Raw genomic sequence first — 17,812 nt, forward strand, 5'->3', positions numbered from 1 at the left:
ACATTTGAAATTGTTTCATTTGGTTCTCGAAGACCAGTAAAACACTAACACAAATACAAAACTCAGAAGGTATTAAGAAGAACCAGTAATGTGAATTCAGATAAACACTTGTGAAAAAGAATACACCTTTTGGATATACTTTTAGGTATCTCCAGTGGAAACAGGAAAATATCACCTACTTCATTCAAAGGCCAAAGTTAACCTAAACCAAGGAAGACATATTTCTAATGATTGCTACAAGAAAATCTCAAAATGAGAGGTTTAAAAAGAGTAAACAAATTGACCCATATTATTACCAGTTGATATAATTATAACCTTTGTTTTAACTAGTAAAACCCTTTCCATGCTTTGTTATTTGAGCTATATGCTGGAGCTGTTTGCTGGTGCTTGGACAAATAGAGATGGAACACATAAAGGCCACTTTGTCTAACTGTTTTTGCAGTTTAAGACTTTAATACTTCATATAATGTGTGTCAACTCACCCCAAGAGACACATTTCTTTGGAAAGAGGTCACTGCATCAGACTACCCTCTCTCTTTTTTAAAGGAAGTTAACTAAATAGCTGTAGTGAACAAGCATTCATCACCCAGCTATGTGGTTCTGAGGTGTCAAACCCATACCTGAGCAAAAACACCCCCATACCCAGGCAACCTAAAATAGTTGACTGTTTTAGCACAAGCTTGACAATTAATTTGGGGGATTTCACCATTAGGTCTCATTAGGATGCATTGATTACAGAACTAAAAGTGATAGCTGAGTAAGTGCAAGTAATTATTATCTAATTTACTTTGATGTGCAAACTGAAGACACAGTCACAATCAATAGATGCTGCTGTCTATATTTTAGAGGGTCAGTTTTCCAAAGCTGAAAACAAAGATGAGTGGAAGGCTGTAAAAAATAAATGTGAACAAAGATGTAAATAAATTCATCCACAGCAAAGGAGAAATGTTCTATTACAATTTGCAACCTACTCTCACAATTTAGCATTTACAAAAGAAGAATTGGTGAAAAAAATGATCTGCTAAAAAAGTGAAATAAAAAGCTCTAGAGGTTTTCTGTGTCCCCTCTCCCTAGTCCTTTCCATGAAAAAGAAAAACTGACAGCAATAAGCTTAAGTCCAGAAATGCAAACTGAAAATATTGAAAGAAGTAAAATTCAGCTCATCAAGAACTATAAAAAAAGGTATTAAAACTGCCTTGGAATAATTTAAGTATTAGCAAAAGTATAAGTACAGAATTAGATAGAATATTAAGTTGACTGCACATGATGCAGGAAAAAAAGGTTTAATACTTATTTCTACATATGGGATTATTTTTTAGAGACAACCATTTTCTTCTTTGTCATTAACTAGCATATAAAAGTAATATGAAAAATTAAAACACTTTTAATGTTCAAATGCACCCCAAGATATCAGAAACATCCACAAAGCTATTACAGTTTTAGCTATTCCCTAAATTTCTTTTTTCCATTTCTTTTGAGATCCTGGTTTAGGTCTACCCATCCACCCAAGCTGGACAGATTTATCAATCAGCTGAGGGATAGCCCCAGCCATAATGCAGGAGTGACTCAAAGGCAGGCTTCGTAGGTGCCATGAGCTTTTCTAGCAGCACTGAGACATTTGTTCTAAAGCACCAAAAAATACTTGGTTTCCTTTCAAGTCGCTTAGGGGTAAAAAAAATTTAAAAAACAACCAGAAAGGCATAATTATAAAAGAAAGGGTGAGGGTGATCCAGGCTGGTGTAACACTTAATGGCACCAGAAGTGCTACAGCCCGTGCACCCAGGCAGGACAGCCCTGCCACAGTCCCCTTCTACAGGCACAGAAAAGATGGAGCTTTTAGATGATACTTCTTGTTAACATAATAGGGTGGTATATCTCAAAAAAAGGTAAAGGATCACTCATAATTAACCAGCAGTTTAGAGCTGTACTAACTTGACCTTGCTACCTACACACCTCAGACCCTGCCCCCTCGGTGTGGCCAGCCACTGTTCACGGGCACAGTGGTGCGAGGGCTGGAGTTTGTTCTGCAGCCAAATGTCTGTGACAGCTGCCAGGCAAGCTTGGCCTCTCCTGGCCCCACAAGAGATCTGATAAGCCAATCTCTAATACAGCTGCAGCTACACACCGGCACCTTGTATCTCGCATTGCAGAACAACTGAAAACAGGAAACCTCAAGAATAGTTTAGTGGTAACGAATTTTTGCACAGCTCCAATAGAGCACAGAGCTGAAACACTTTTTTTTTTGTCTTGTAAGTGGCTTAGAAGTCTTTTAAAAAGGCTGACAAAGAAATAAAGGAGAATATATGTTAGAAACACCCAGAAATACATCTTTCCTGCTAAGGAGTCAGTACAGCATTTTTCCATTCAACAAAAACAAAATCTTTGTGTGTTTATGTGTTTATCTAAGAATGTATAAATAGATGTTAGTAAGAAAATTTCTCATCCAAAGTTTTCACGATGTCTATCACAGGAATGAGTCTGCTCAGGTGAAACAAGCAAGCAGGAACTGCTTCAAATGTAAACTCAACATTTAAGGAAAAGGAATAGTGTTAAACAAAAAGGCTGCATCTCCTGAGCAAGACCCACTTATGTTTTGCTTGCAGTCCAGATTCTTAGTGATGTCAATATCTGATGGCTGTAGGTTTTTCCAGCTCTTTAAGCTCCCCTTCAGTAGGAAGGTGCAACACAAGTGTCTGTTGTACAAGACCAGTGGGGATGCTTTTAAAAGAAGGGGCTGCCGAGCACAATGAGGGCAGTGAGGGCAATTTTCCAGCTCACATTTTTCTTCCTTTCTTGAAAGCCAAAGTCACCTCACAGTCACAGCTGCCCACTATTCAGACTAATACAAATTCATAATTTGAGGCATACACACAATGTCAAAAGCTGCAAGAAGAAACACAACATAAGACTTTGGAAAATACCAAATAGGAATAAAATTGCTAATGGTTATGTGAGAACGTGGCTTCACCAAATGCAAGCCTTACCTGACCAACTTGATAGAGTGACTACAACTGTGGATAAGGGAAAGGATACAGATGTTGTCTGTACAGATGTTGAACAGTCCCCCACAACATCCTTCTTTCTACATTGGAAAGATATGGATTTGATGCATAGATTACTCAGTGGATGAGGAATTGGCTGGATAGTTACATCCAGAGGGTATTTGGACATTGATCAATGGCTCAGTGTCTAGATAGAGATCAGAGGCAAGTGGAGTCCATACTGGGATCAGCACTGTTCAATGTCTTCATCAGTGACACAGACGGGGGAATTAAGCACATCCTCAGCACATCTACACATACCACTGAACTACGGCTGACAAAACTGAAGGATGGGTTGCCATCCAGAGGGACAAGGACAAGCTCAAGAACTGGGCCCATGCTCACCTGAGGAAGTTCAAAAGGGCCAAGTACAAGGTACTATGCCTGGGTCAGGGCAACTCCGTATCAGTACAGGCTGGGAGATGCAGGGATTGAGAGCAACCCTATAGAGAAGGACTGTGGAGCATTGGAAGATGAAAGCCTGGACGTGACCCAGCAATGTCTACCTGTAGTCCAGAAATCCAGCTGTATTTTGGGCTGTATCAAAAGCAGCATGGCTAGCAGGTCAAAGGTGATTCTGCCCCTTTAGTCTGCTCTGGTGAGACCCCACCCAGAATACTGCATCCAGATCTGGGGCCCTCAGCACAGAAAGAACGGGACTGTTGGAACAGGTCCAAAGGAGGGTCACCAAGATGATCAGTGGGCTCAAGCACCTCTTCTATGAAGACAGGCTGAGAGAGTTGAGGTTGTTCAGCCTAGAGAAGCGACAACCTTATAGAATCTTCCAGTGCATAAAGGGGGCCTATAAGAAAGATGGGGACAGATTTTTAGCATGGCCTATTGGGATAGGACAAGGAGCAATGGTTTTAAACTAAAAGATAGTAGATTTAGACTAGATATAAGAAAGGATATTTATTTTTTTATTATTAGAGTGGTGAAACACTGGAACAGGTTGCCCAGAAGTGTGCTAGATGCTCCATCCCTGGAAATATTCAAGGTCAGATTAGAAAGGGCTCTGAGAAGTCTGATCTACTTGAAGATGTCCCTCCTCACTGCAGGAGGGGTTGGACTAGATGCCCTTAGAGGCCCCTTCCAGCCCTAAATATTCTACGATTCTAAGAAAAGTAGCAGATACTTTGGGCTGCTAACTTCTCTGGTGGTACAAAGAGAAAGCCATCCAGGCTGTTATAAGGTAGGCTGCTGCAACATCAGAACACAAATCTAAGTTCTGGCTTACTAATCATGCAATACCACTCTAATTTTATGCACTCTTGTTTTATGTTGTGACTTTCACACAAGCTAACCCTCTCAGTTCAATATTTTTTTAAGATTTTCATTAGTAATACTGCTATACCACAAAATTCCCTCATCTGATGTAGTTCAAGAAACAAATGCTTAATCAATGTGGCAGATTTTAAAACACATAATACTAAGTATAATCTTTTCTATTTATGTGATAAGCGCTCTGCTGTTTCAGGATGCTGAGTTTTTTAGTCTTTTGATGTTTTACTTGAAAAGGATATTTTTATAGCCTTTTTTGGAACAGTATGACTGTTATAAAGTAGGCAGTGTTCGTTTTCATCTTCTGAAAGATGATTTAAATTTAATGTACTATTTCAAAGGGCAAAAAGCTGGTATTCTACAGGAACAAGTTGGTATTATAGCAGCTCATGTTACAGTTACACAGTACTAGCCACAAGCCTTGTAACTTACCTATGCTTAGAAGATAAATAGCAGTAGTAATAGAAATTACAGAGAAAATACTTCATCACGTCTTTAACTAAGCTTAGTGTAGTCACCAACAGACAGGGCAAAGGGCTTGTGAGAAAAACCTAGCTCAAATCTTTCCATAAATATGGGATGACAACCTTAAAGGATTAAGAAAGACAAACAAACATGTTTCAGTTTGTTTGGGATGTGTGATGTTTCTGAGAAATGTGTATCTGTATGTCATTCAGAAAACAGGACAAAGATTAACAGACAGTACTGGCAACTTTCTAGAGACCAAGCAAAAAACCCCAAAAACAACAAAAGGATTTTTACAGTTATATGATATTTACTGTTTCATCTCAGACTGTATTTTTGGAAGAAGGTATTTCCTTCTATCTTGAAGGCTATATATCTTTCCATGGCCTTTTATCAGATACTTACCAGAAAACACAGGGAATGTGAACTGTCATCTTTGCTGATTTTAATTTGTTGAAAGATGAGAAGAAAAAAAAAAAGTCTGAATATAAAGCAACTCCAACAACAGACAGTTGGCTAATATCCCTCTTCTTGGCCAGCCCTTCCTCCAGCCTTTGCCCTCCCTGTGCTTGTGCCATCTGCCCTCAAGCTCCCTTTCCTGCACCTGCTGCTGCAATCCCCAGCAGCAGGCAGGACTTAGGCAAGTACAGGCAGCAGCTGCAAGGCTTTTTTCTGCCTACTTCAGCAGCTTAATGCAAATGCAGTGACTGTGAATGACCCAACCTGTGGTGACTTTTTCCACTATTAGTGCAAAAAGTCTTCCTGCTTTATTTTGAAGGCAACTAAGAGCAATGGTACATTCTAGACAGCAGTGGGAATACCCAGACTGTGCAGAGAGAGTATCTTCAGACCTTTTGACTAAAAACAACATGAGACAAACAGAAAGATGGCAGCTTTTTCGACCCATTTTTCTTGGCTGCAGAGTAAACATAACAGAATCTTAGACTGCCTCACATTTAGATATAGCAAGAGGGCCAGAAAAGAGCATTGGCTCACCTTTTCCTGAATTCTTTTAAAAGCAGTTCCAGAAAAAATTGTGCAGTTAATAAACTCTGTGGCCCTAAAGAAAACTTTTGGAAAGGAGATCTCACCTCACGTCTAAATCAGCAGCAATGATTAATGACCATATCTCTGCACTGGTTTATGGGTGTTTCAGTGTTTCTACAAAGTCACAGACACAGACAAGCTTAATGTTTGTTGCTGTTGCTCTGGATGGCTCTCTCTCCACTTCGCCCAGCAGACAGCATTTAAGTTCACCTCTCTATTCAGAAACACATGAAACAAAAAACAAATAAGATAAAAGAGAAGGGAAAGTCCAGGAAGAATAAAACATACCTTAGGTGTCTACATAAGACAAAATTACAAACCATTTCACACCTAACAAGCTCTCCACAGCTCTTTACAAAAACAGAGTAGGAGGGAACCAAGCACACAAGGTCAGAAAAAAAAAGCCAGACGCTCTACTGAGAGGACATTTAGGTAAACATAGCTATATGACAGACTGATGATCCCTGCCCTATGAAAGAAATTAAGTATACCCCTGTCCACAGACTTTCATCCTTACTATCAGTAAACCTTGCTTCTCAAAATTAAACCAGCCAGCCACTCAGGACATGGTGATCACCATGAGATTTTTATACAGGAGACATCCTTGAATTTCTTTCAAGATTCCAAATAATAAACTGTTCGAAAGATTTGCTTCCACTGCTGCTTCTTTTCCCATAGGTCAAACATTCAAGGGTCTGCAGGAGTTATACTTCACTGGAAGTATTAGTACATTTCTGTATTGTATAAACAAAGAACAGTCCTCAGACATAAGAAGTTTAACCTTGATCTCACACAGAAGGACAAAGCTCAGAATCACTGTGGATTGCTACGTTTTACTGCTAATCCCTTGAAACACAGCTACCTACTTTTCAAGGGATTTCACTTAAAACTGTCTATAAAATGCTGAAAATAAAACTGAACTGCTGACCTTCTGTTCCCCAATGGAAAAATCATATATTCACTTTTTAACTAGAAAGAGGAAGAGATGTTTGTTCAGTTCAAAAACCCATTTATTTCCAAAGTTTTTAAGGGAAAAAAAAAAAAGAATATATTGGCCATTCCTAGACAACATTCACTCTATAGTCTTAAGCAATTTATCATTTGCTTTCCAAAAATTACCCCATCAATCTACCTCATAACAGTAGGAAAATGAGAAAACAATTTTAATTGCTATAATAATTTTAAACTTTCTAGTCCACAGAGTACTAATTAATTTCAAGGTCCTGTTCAGACTCTGCTCCTGTAAACTTCCCAGTTTATTGTCATTTTGAATGCTGAATAAATTCTTAGATTTCTGGATTTTCTTTACAAGTCACCTGGACCAAAATTTTTACCAAATATGAAAGGGTGCATGTAGAAGTGGGGGAGAAAAAAGGTTACTCCTCAATTTAAATCTCAAGGCAAAGTTCCAAAGCTGAATTGTGGTTAATGAACACTTATTTCTCATATCTAGGAGAGTTTCTCAGACAGAAATCTACTTTCTACAGGCAGGGTCTTTGAATAGTACAGGTAAAAATAATCACTGGACATAAGATACCATTCTTGATTCTGTGCTTATGCATGTAACCAAAGAGGCAGCTTGAAAAATGCAGTGTTAGATTTCATTAAGAGACAGCTAATGGTATTAAATTTATTCCTGTATAAATCTGTACATCTTCCTGAAAATGACTGGAACATGAGATAGTTACTCAGGAAGCTATGCTTTTAATTTCCTGATAGGACATGCACCCAGTGAAAGCACAATTTAAATAAAGAAACACTCTTGGATCTTTTATGAGATGCGAGCGAATGCTGCAGCTTCACAAGTCTTTTGTCAGTCACGCTGACTGCTGTGCTAACCAAGCAAGGGTAAGCCTAGGCAAGAAATGGCAATGACAGTCTCCCCTCAAAATTACTTATTCTTCCATCTAACAGCATTTCAGAGTCAATACAAGGAATCCACTCACTGCTACCAAAGCACAAATGCAGAGGAAACACTATCCCTGAAACTTTCCTAAACAAAACAGGTTTCAAAATGACTTGTCCTACAACTTTGAAAGAATGCTGTAAATTTAAAACCAAGACCACATTTTTGGTCTGGATTGTTGGTAGCATTCATTTCTTTCAATCCAATTATTTCTTACATATCTTCCTCCAGTTAAATGAGGACCTCTTCCAAAAAATTGTACTTGTGAGTGCTCTGCTACACAATTACAGCAGCTAGCTATTGCTAATTCCTCAGTTGATGGAGAGGGACACAAAGCCAAGAGAGAAACACCTTTCAGAGAAGAGGGAAGAGGATGAAAGGGGATTTTCTAAAACCCTTCTTCTAAAACCCCAGGAGTGCCCCAGAGAACACATGCTTCTGTAAGTACGTTAGGAAGATGCTCCTTATTCTGAGCTCTTATGTTGCAGTTCAGGTGCCAGCTGCTCTAAGACGGCTTACACAGACAATCTCGAAAGTTGTTACACTGCTATTAGCCCAACACAATTTTCCACTGCACCAGATCTGCTGCTCAAAAGGATAAGCTTTTGAAAGTAAATTTTCACTGTAGAAATATCTTTTTCCACAGAAACAGTTACCCAAAATCAAAAATAAGCAATTAGAAAAGTCCACATTTCTAAAAGCAAAATATACATTCAAGAGACACCAACACTGCCTTGTGATGCTGGACTCTAATCCTCCTTCATTCCTACTCTCACCTTCAGTGCTTGAACAAAATGGAGTACTTTCAAATGCCTTTGAATCTCCTCCTATTATTTTTATCTTCTGTCAAATTTCTCCAAAGCTTGCTTTTCCTGAATAAAACCTCCCTGCAATAACTTGGTTGAAAATTAAACATTTGGTTTTGGCTGCTACATCACATTCCCTTTCATCCAGAAATGTTATGTACTCTTGCACTGATGAGACATTTTACCCTCACACGCTCACAGACACATTTTCTTCCCCATTCCCACCAGAAAACAATAAAATGCATCAACAAAAATGAAAGGGAAATAATAGCAGCCAAATTATTTCCAAATATGGACAGAGATTGTGAGGATTAACATCTGTTCAAGAACAAAGATTAAATAAAGAAAAAGACAGGTTCAAAACCACAGGTCTGAAATATGGACCTTTAACCACAGAGTTCTTGTTCCTTCTAGATTAGTACAAATTAAAAAATTTATACTGCTACTGATTTTCAATAAAAATTACTATGCCATTGCTCTCAAACACCAGTTCAGCTGGAAGCCATACAAAATACTACAGTACTACAAGATTCTGTCAAGTGGTAAGAGTTACTTGTAGTCAATATCCAAAAGCGACAGACCACAACCCTGTTAAAAGTAACGGTACAACAGAAATAGACAATTTCTTCATTATCTAACTCAGATCTTATTCAAACAAGACAACAGTGTTACCAAATCTGGATCAAGCCTCAACGAAATGCGTTCTGACAAAAACTGACACACAAATACTGGAAGCTGTAGTGCAGTGTATTAACGGAACAGCAAGTTACAATCCCATGACTAAACAAAAATAGGAGCCAGTATGTAAAAATTCACGAATCACATCAAGGTAACAGAGAATAAAATTGAATGTAGAGAAAATAGAGAAAAAAAATGAAAGGAACAAGTAGGAACATATACCCACCCCTTCCTTCTCTGGACCCCAGGAAGAACTTACAGAAGAGACATCCCTTTTCCTTTCCTCTACCATAGAAACCCTGACTGTTTCAAGTGAGTAGTACCAAGTATTTTTACTTTATTTGTTCTTTAGCTTCTTGCAAAATAAACTCTGAGGAACAGGTCTTGGTCTGAATTGTTATTTGAGTTCAAAAAACTCCACCTTGAAACCAAACTATAGTCTGTAAAGCTAAGCAGCACTATGTAATTTCATCAGATATTGCCCTCAGTTTTGTTTCTTGTTATTTTCAAGAATTTTTCAGGATTAGTTAGGGTAGTGACTCAGGATGTGGAAATGCCAAAATGCCCAGACACCCACCTACAGGTCAGAATCTTTAGCTGACCAGTGACCTACTTTGTGCTGTCATTTTTCTCCCCTTCTCCTAAACCACAGGCAGGAAGCAGGTCACAACAACCAGCAGGCTTAAGATCTCTCTGCCACCACTTTTTTTCCTGAAGAATACAAAGCAGCAATTGCTCTTCACACAAATGGCACACCCCCATTTTGGCCACATAACGATGTGTGAGCAGACACATGGAAGAAGACTTACAGCTCACAGCTCAAGACTTCCTGAAGTTTCAGTAACTCACTGCAGTCAGGAAGTATGTTACAGCAGCCATGCATCCAAAGAGCGCCTGAAGTGCAAGTCAGCAGCTGAGAACACCAGCTTCCATCATCCCTTTGACAGTAAATTCAAATTCTATGGAGCACAACTATCAAAGCCTTGCTTATGAGGCAGTTTCAAAATCAATTTTATAAACATAAATACACACACAAGTTTTTTAGTTCTAGTCCAAACATTCAAGTAAACTCATGGATGTCAACACCCTTTCATTTTGAGATAAATGTTTCACATCACCACCCATCCTGATCTTCACCATCATAAACCAGCCCTCTACCCAGCAATAATGGAACAGACCTTTCCAGATCCCATGCAAGTCTAAGGCTGGCAGAAAATACCATTTAGTAATCCTCAGGGAGAACTAAGCAAGGAAAACTAATACTCTGACTGTTTAATCTTGAAAAACAAATTCAGAGATCAAATATAAAGAGAACTCTAACCCTCATTCAACAGCATTTTTGGGGCTGGTATGTGATAACCTGAGAACTAATGGTATGAGACAACTGAGCTTATCAGGGAATGTGCTAAGAGCGATGGATTTTGGTGCAAGACAGAGAATTCTAAATCACCCTCTTGGGAAAATTTGGATCCTCCAACAACCTGCTGCTTCAGGGAAATAACCTCTCTGACATCACCTGCTGTAGTTGCTTGCATAATGTAGATTTCTACCTCATATATAGGAACATGTCTGATGGTATTGAACATAAAAAATCAGGCTACTGGTAAATTTTAAATATTAATAGGAAAAAGTGGAAAAAGCAGTCACAAGGAAAAGGTGTTCTACACAACTTCAAGGACCTAAACCAGTGAGGAAAAAAACCAGTCTGAGTGGCAAAAACAGTACCTGGAAGGATTACGCATAAAGCTGCTGAATCAAAAAAGAGAAGGATCATTTAAAAGAAAGGTGGGGAGATAAAAGAGAGGATGGAGCAGGTAGAAAATAGGCTACACCAAGGCTCTACTGCTGGGAACAACTAAGCAGCTGACACAAGCAACAGCCTCCAAAATAAGGAGGGATGAGAGCTGCAGGTGATCCCTGAAACAAAAGGGTGGGAAAAGACAGCACAAAGGAAAGCGGGGCTTCAGTCCACAAGATGGCAAGGAGCCTGTGATGTCTTAAAGTAAGGCTCTCAAACTTAAAATCAGGGAAAGGAAAAAAAAAGTATAAAAGGTTTGCATCTGTATGCATGGTATTCTATGCTTTGCATTGCTACTGGCTTAAAAAAACAGGAAAAGCTCATTTTCTCAGTTCTCTCTGCTTAGTACAATTGAAGCTTTGTTACTACAGTGCAAACAGTAATCGTAATCCAAGATTAATTAGCCAAATTATTAGAAACGGAATTCCACAAGAAATATACCACACTAACTTTTAAATATTCCTCCCTTCTGTGAAATTCACCAACTTCAACATCCAGATGACACACCAAACCATTTGGCTCAGAAAAACTGACAAGCTGGATGACAACAAAGACAAACTCCACATTGGCTATCATATGCCCAAACTACTTCCATCATGAAAGAAATGTGGTCATTGTTATATTTTTACTGAAATTAATTTTCCTGCATTGATGAAAGCTAAATAGTGTTCTCTGATGAGGAATCCATATGGACTGCAGTTAAAGTACACTGCAAAGGACATTTGTGGGCTGTAACAGGTACTGCTGATACCTACAAACATGAGTTGCACCTGAAACTATCAGAACTGGAAAAATTTAGACAACTAATTCTTAACTTTCATATTATTACTAAATTAAATATGCCCATAGTTCAAGTAAAGAGCTACAATTACTACAAAGAGAAACAGAAAAAATGCAGGAAAGAAAAATCTAAAAAAACAAATACTAAAATAATGTAATTTAGGGAAGATCAATTTATTTGAAGTGCGTACCTGTGGTAACGGAAGTGTAAGAGTGGGCTGAAAGTGCTCTTCCCCACCATCCTCAATTATAGGTTAGAAAGTATTATGCCACTCACATAACATAACAAGCAGTATTCTATAAATTCATTTATTGTACTTAATGTCTGTAAATATATTTAGGTAACACTGAAGTTGCATTCAAAGTCTTACAATCACTTTGGGCACCTGAGATAACTGGCATAATTACAGGAATATTTTTTTAAGAGAAAGGAATCCAGACATCCACTCAGTACATACCTTTCATTCTCTTTGTAACTGTCAGAATCAAAGTTTCCCACAACTAACTCATATGAAACACTGAGAATAGGTATCATTTTCCTTGGGTTAAAAAAAATATCCAAAATCAACAACTACAAACATGCCGAATCACTGAAAAATATCAAGAAATATTCTGATACAGTATCACAAACAGTACCAACAAGCTGAAATGTCTGTGGTGCTTTTTGCTCTTGAACAGAGGAGGAGGATCAGTCACTCAGAAGCTGTGTGCAGGTCCCCAGTCTCAAAATGTGAGGAGCTCATCTCTATCATGGTTGTTCTGAGCATCTTCACAGACAAGGATTTCTGTTCTATGCTGTGGTACTGCAGCCTTTGACAAATTTGCTGAGTATGAAGACATCGATAACTTTGCTCGTACCAGTTTGATTCTGATCTCATCTAACAATCTCCCTCTCATATATAGAGGTAACCCTAAAGAAGCAATCATTCCATACGAGTGTATCAAGTGTCAAAAAATCACAAAACATTTCCCAGAAGATTTTAATCTAAAATACAAAATGCTCAATGCATATATCAATACTGAAATCACTTTTCAAAATATTTTGTTGTGAAAATACAATATGAGATCTTGGTTTTGATTCCATTACTGCAAGTGAATGAGGGACAAGTTCAAAAGTACAGAATACCACTACATAAAATAAGATTTTAGAGGAGAGGGAAAGCAAACAACTGAAAAAAGCCAGCTTGCCCAGCTACATAAAAGCTACCTGGCAGACCTTGATAACCACAACAAAATCCTGTAAGGATACATGATTGCCTGCAGTTTGGTGAAGTTGAAGGACTTGAGTATAATTTCTGAAAATTTACTTTGTTGCCAATTTCATTTCCTTTTCAAAGGGCAAAAGGTTTACTATATCCTAGTTCAACAAAGCATTACAAAAGTAGAGTTTAATGAACTTACACCTACACATTCATTTCCCTTTGAGAACAACATTAGACTGCTCCAGGTTTTGCAGATTCACATATTTACCAAGCTGAATACAGTTCAGCAGAAACAAGCACACAAATGATGGAAAAAGGCACAAAATATCAATACGGTTAGATTTAATTTTGTTACTGAAATTGAGTGTGGTCCAACTATACACAGTAAATATCCCAGCTACTCATTCTTCAATAAAAAAGGAGAAAAAAAGATACAAATGGAGAGACACTCCTTGCACACCCCACCAAATGACATGTCCAGGTAGTTCTTCAACTCCTTTCAGTGAGCTGTTATCTATTTACTGCCTCTTGACAAAATACATAAAACCTTCACCTGATATAAAGAACTCCACTTTGGGCATGTTTGGCTACCCTTCACATTTACTGGATTAAAGAGTAAAAGAAAAATTGCTCAATATGCTCTATATCACAGCAACTAGCTCAAGAAATAAAGATGACTAAGTACATAACCAAGACTTCAGACACCTATTTCCTTTAAGTGAGCAGTGGACTATTTTTAAAATTATTTTCACTGAATATTTAACTTAAAACTATTATAAAAAAGGACAAGTAAGAGATTCCAAAGATAAAACTCTGTGTTTTACATTACACATCTGAAATAAATACATAATTTAGTCCATAGCCAACAACATACTGGCTTAATTTTGAGAAGAAATTATTGCAGAAAAATAATTTTACAATGACTAAGTCAAAAGCTTGATTAGTAATTTGCTTTAGGGTTGTGTATTTATTTTGTTTTCACATTTACAGTTCTTTCAAGAATATTTTGACTTTGCTACTTATACATCATAGAAAAATTATTAAAGAAAACTAATTGTTTAGGTTTCTCACTATCAGTCTTTAAACACCTAAGTGTTCAAGGTTACACCGATTTGTTAGAAAGGGCAGGGTTACAAATTTTTTCCAGTACCTTTAAAGACATATGTCAGATAATTTGAAAATATAGTGCAAAAGCCCACTATCTCAGTATTACTTCAGAATTTCGTTTTCAGTTTAAAGGAAAATCAATCATTTGCAAAAGCATACGGAGACATTATAGTTAAAACTGGATTGCATTTTAAATTCTAAGTGGTTCACCTTCATTTTATTGAATAAATAAATCTAAATTCAACATCTCATAGCAATAAATTAAGTATTTAATAGAACTCACAGCAAATATCAAGGCACACAACAACTTAATTTATTGCTTTCCATTTGAAGGTTCCAAAATGTCAATAATTGGACTTCATAACTTCCCCCTGAAGAAGGCAACATTTTTTTTAAACAGAGAATTTGAGTAAGAAGTACGAAATCCACATGGTAAAGTACTGAATAAAGCCAAGATTCCATGCTGCACTGCTACAATGCCGAATGCTTATTCAGTGTTCTGCCATTTTGCTTCTATTTTTTGGTACAGCAGTAATGTTAATAAATTCCTACTAAGCCACAGAGACCAACTACAGCTACTAGAAACTGACAATAGTGTACACAAATTAAAAGAAAAAAGCCAGCCAAACTCTACCACAAAGAAATGTTCTACAGGAACATCAGCTTCATTAGATTATTTCAGGTCTTCAGAGTCAGCCTAGAAAGATGCTCTCTATACTAAATGCAATTCTCTTCTGCTCTCACAGAAAACACAAAAACCTTCTTTACACCCAATACTTTCAACACTTTCAAAGCTATTACTTAGTTTTTAGAATTCAACCAAAGAATAATACGAAGCCTGCCCTGCCATGGGTTATGGATGACTGCTTCTCCTCCATACTTCCCACACCATCATGTTGTGCTTTCAGGCAGCACCTTCAGGGGAAAACATCCCAAGTCAAAACAGCGGGTAGCAGGAGACAGCAGTCATGAAATAGTGGAAGCAATATCTAGTTCTCAATTAATAGTCTGAACCTATCACTTTTTCTTGTATTTTTTTTTTCTGAATGTAAGAACTAGAACCAATTTGCCCCAGATCATGGACAGAAAAAGACAGGTTATTTAATAATTCATCCAGCAGTTTAAAAATTCAAAAAATCACAACTACACTGTTATTACATAAAAGCCAAAACCAAGCAATACATCCAGTTCATTTGTTATCTTAAGTTATGAAAATAACCACCAAACTTCAACCACTCACCTTTGACACACTGTTAAAAGGATCCAAGCAGTGAAAGGCAGGACTCTCCAACAAAGTTCTACACACCACCGCCTGAAACAAAAAACATATATTTTAGTTCTAGCACTAAACTTACAACACTTCCAAATAGGTAATTTAGCTTTCAGGCGGCCAAAACCTCCTATGAGATGCTGAAGAGCAGGCAGAATGGCTTGAACTTGATCCACCTGTTCAGCATAAACAGACCCCATCTTCATATTTAACTTCTTTTAATGAATACAAGCTGATTTTAACCCCAAACAATCCAAACTATGTACAAGTTAAGCCTTCATAATACAGAGAAAAATCAATCAAGAAATGGAATTAAAAATTCAGCCTAGTTTTAGAAAGACTATATTTTATAAAGCACCATTATTTACTGTTTCCTTCACTTTTGTATTAGTCAGTTTAACTTGACTGTACTTTCTAAGAAAAAGAAAATGTCTCTCCGTGTGGAAAAGAGGTACAGCAACAAAAGCATAGCCAGGAGTTTTGTGGGGCAGTGAAGCATTTCCATCCAGAAGGCCCTCACACACACAGAGATGTGTCATTCAGCTGGATTACTACCACACGTGGCTTGAAGCCTTCTGGTACAAGAGATGGTGACCCAACGAGAGAGCTCTGACAGCAGTGATGAAGTTTGTCAAAGGGTCACAGAACCACATTCAGGGAAATTCTGGCTGGATGTAAAGAAGGCACAAGGGTGGCCAAGCACAGCCACATACACCCTGTGAAGTGATGGGCCTTCTGCCTGGGAGAGTCTCAAATTCTACTGAACATGGCCCCAGGTGCAGCCTCAGCCTTGAGAGAACATGCATGGCTTGTCCAGAGGTCCCTCCTGGACTCCACTGTTCTGTTAAGTATTTCAAGCCAGAAAAGTAACAGTTCAGAAGAGAGGTCAAAGTATTTAAACACTTGTTTCTGTTTTTTAATGACCCTTCTAACTCCACAGGATGTCTGACAAATTCAGGCTGTGTCAACCCATTAAGATCCAATTCAAAAGGAAGAAAAAAATTCTCAGCAACTTCTTGTGCTGCAGCCTCTACCTCATAAGGACGATGTGTTAAAACCCCTACACAACCCCAGGCCACTCCTGCACAAATGTTTCTCTTCAAAGTCTTTTCTGGACAGGTTCCGAGCAGTTGTGACTCTACAACAGCCTCCTATGAAGAAATTAACTTCAAAGGAGCAAGTCACCCAGTGATCCCATGCACGATAACGAAGTATGGGCAGAATAAACAGTATTGACAAAGGTATTGTAAATACCTTACACAAATGTTTCAAAGTGAGATTTACTCTCCCATTCATTAATAGATGGAGTAAGAGAACTACTTAAGTCACAGTTTGACAAACATTTAAACCTAAACATATTGTTAAGGGGAAAAGAACACAAGACTCCCTGACCCTCAGCTCCTGCAAGCTCACCCTTTGGTCCCAAGCAACTGCAAAGGAAGACAAACTGTTGCCAGCCCTCCTGAAAAACACATAAGATTAAAAAAAAAAAAATAAATGAATAATGGAGGATGGCAAATTATGAGAAAATGTTATTCCAACAGAAGAGCCTCCGGATCCAATTCACCACCTGAATGAAGATTTGCCTGTGAGAGCAGAAAGAAGACTCAAGGGTGACCAATCCCTTCTCCTCTTCCAGGTGGTGGCTGGAATAGCTGCTGTCCCACCTGGGTTTTCAGTGTTCTGCAGACTCAGACCACAGGCAACAACACTTTGCTGTATCAATTTTTCTAATCAATTACAGACCTTAACTGTGTTCCCACTGAAAACTGCTCTATTGAAACTGCAGGACAGATATAAAGTATATGGGAGAGAGGCTTTAATAAATGAAGCAACATTAAAACCCCAAGGCAGAGCAGGTCTACTTTCCTGCTGGCTGAATGTTTTGTAGTACATGTTTTTCTCCTGTCAATAATACAAGGATATTTTTAATATTAAGAGGTAAAAAAGAGAATAAAAATCTCCTCATTTTTTTTGGTACAAGATCTTCCGAATAAGTACTATCTTTCCTTGTCCTACCTCACAAATCATCTACTGCTCATTACCATCTATTATTGAAGTGCTGTACCAAGCCTCTGATTTTGCTAGGGCATTTTTGTTTTCCTTAAAGAAAAACACAATACCTCCCTTAATTATTGCTTCCACCTTCACAAATGCACACTTGCAAATAGAACATATGTTTGAAAGTGAGCTGGAAAACAGCACTATTCATCATCAATACCTGAAAAATGAGCCCTGTATTTATTAGTCAAATAGAGAAGTACAGTTGGGGAAAAAAAAGTCCAAATTTCATCTAAACGCGTAAGAAAAGAATGAGTCATGTGTTTATCTCAACATAACAATGCTAACTTCCTTCTGTAGAGCGAGAAGAGTTTTATTTTGGCAGCTCAATTAAAACACATTGAAAGTAGTTTGGAATGTTAATGGTGAT

At 37.9% G+C, this 17,812-nt stretch overlaps 1 protein-coding gene across 2 annotated transcripts in view; it reads right to left on the bottom strand.

The window, feature by feature from the left end:
- The window catches only part of NCK2 (NCK adaptor protein 2), an 85,730-nt gene that overhangs the window by 38,305 nt on the left and 29,613 nt on the right, over nt 1-17,812 (bottom strand). For both annotated transcript variants that reach the window (XM_030961542.1, XM_030961533.1), the window contains exon 2: nt 15,352-15,423. The gene's annotated coding sequence lies outside the window, so the exon portion shown is untranslated. The remainder of the gene's footprint in view (nt 1-15,351; nt 15,424-17,812) is intronic.

Source organism: Camarhynchus parvulus, chromosome 1 (genome assembly GCF_901933205.1).
Source record: "Camarhynchus parvulus chromosome 1, STF_HiC, whole genome shotgun sequence".
Lineage (NCBI taxonomy): Eukaryota > Metazoa > Chordata > Aves > Passeriformes > Thraupidae > Camarhynchus > Camarhynchus parvulus.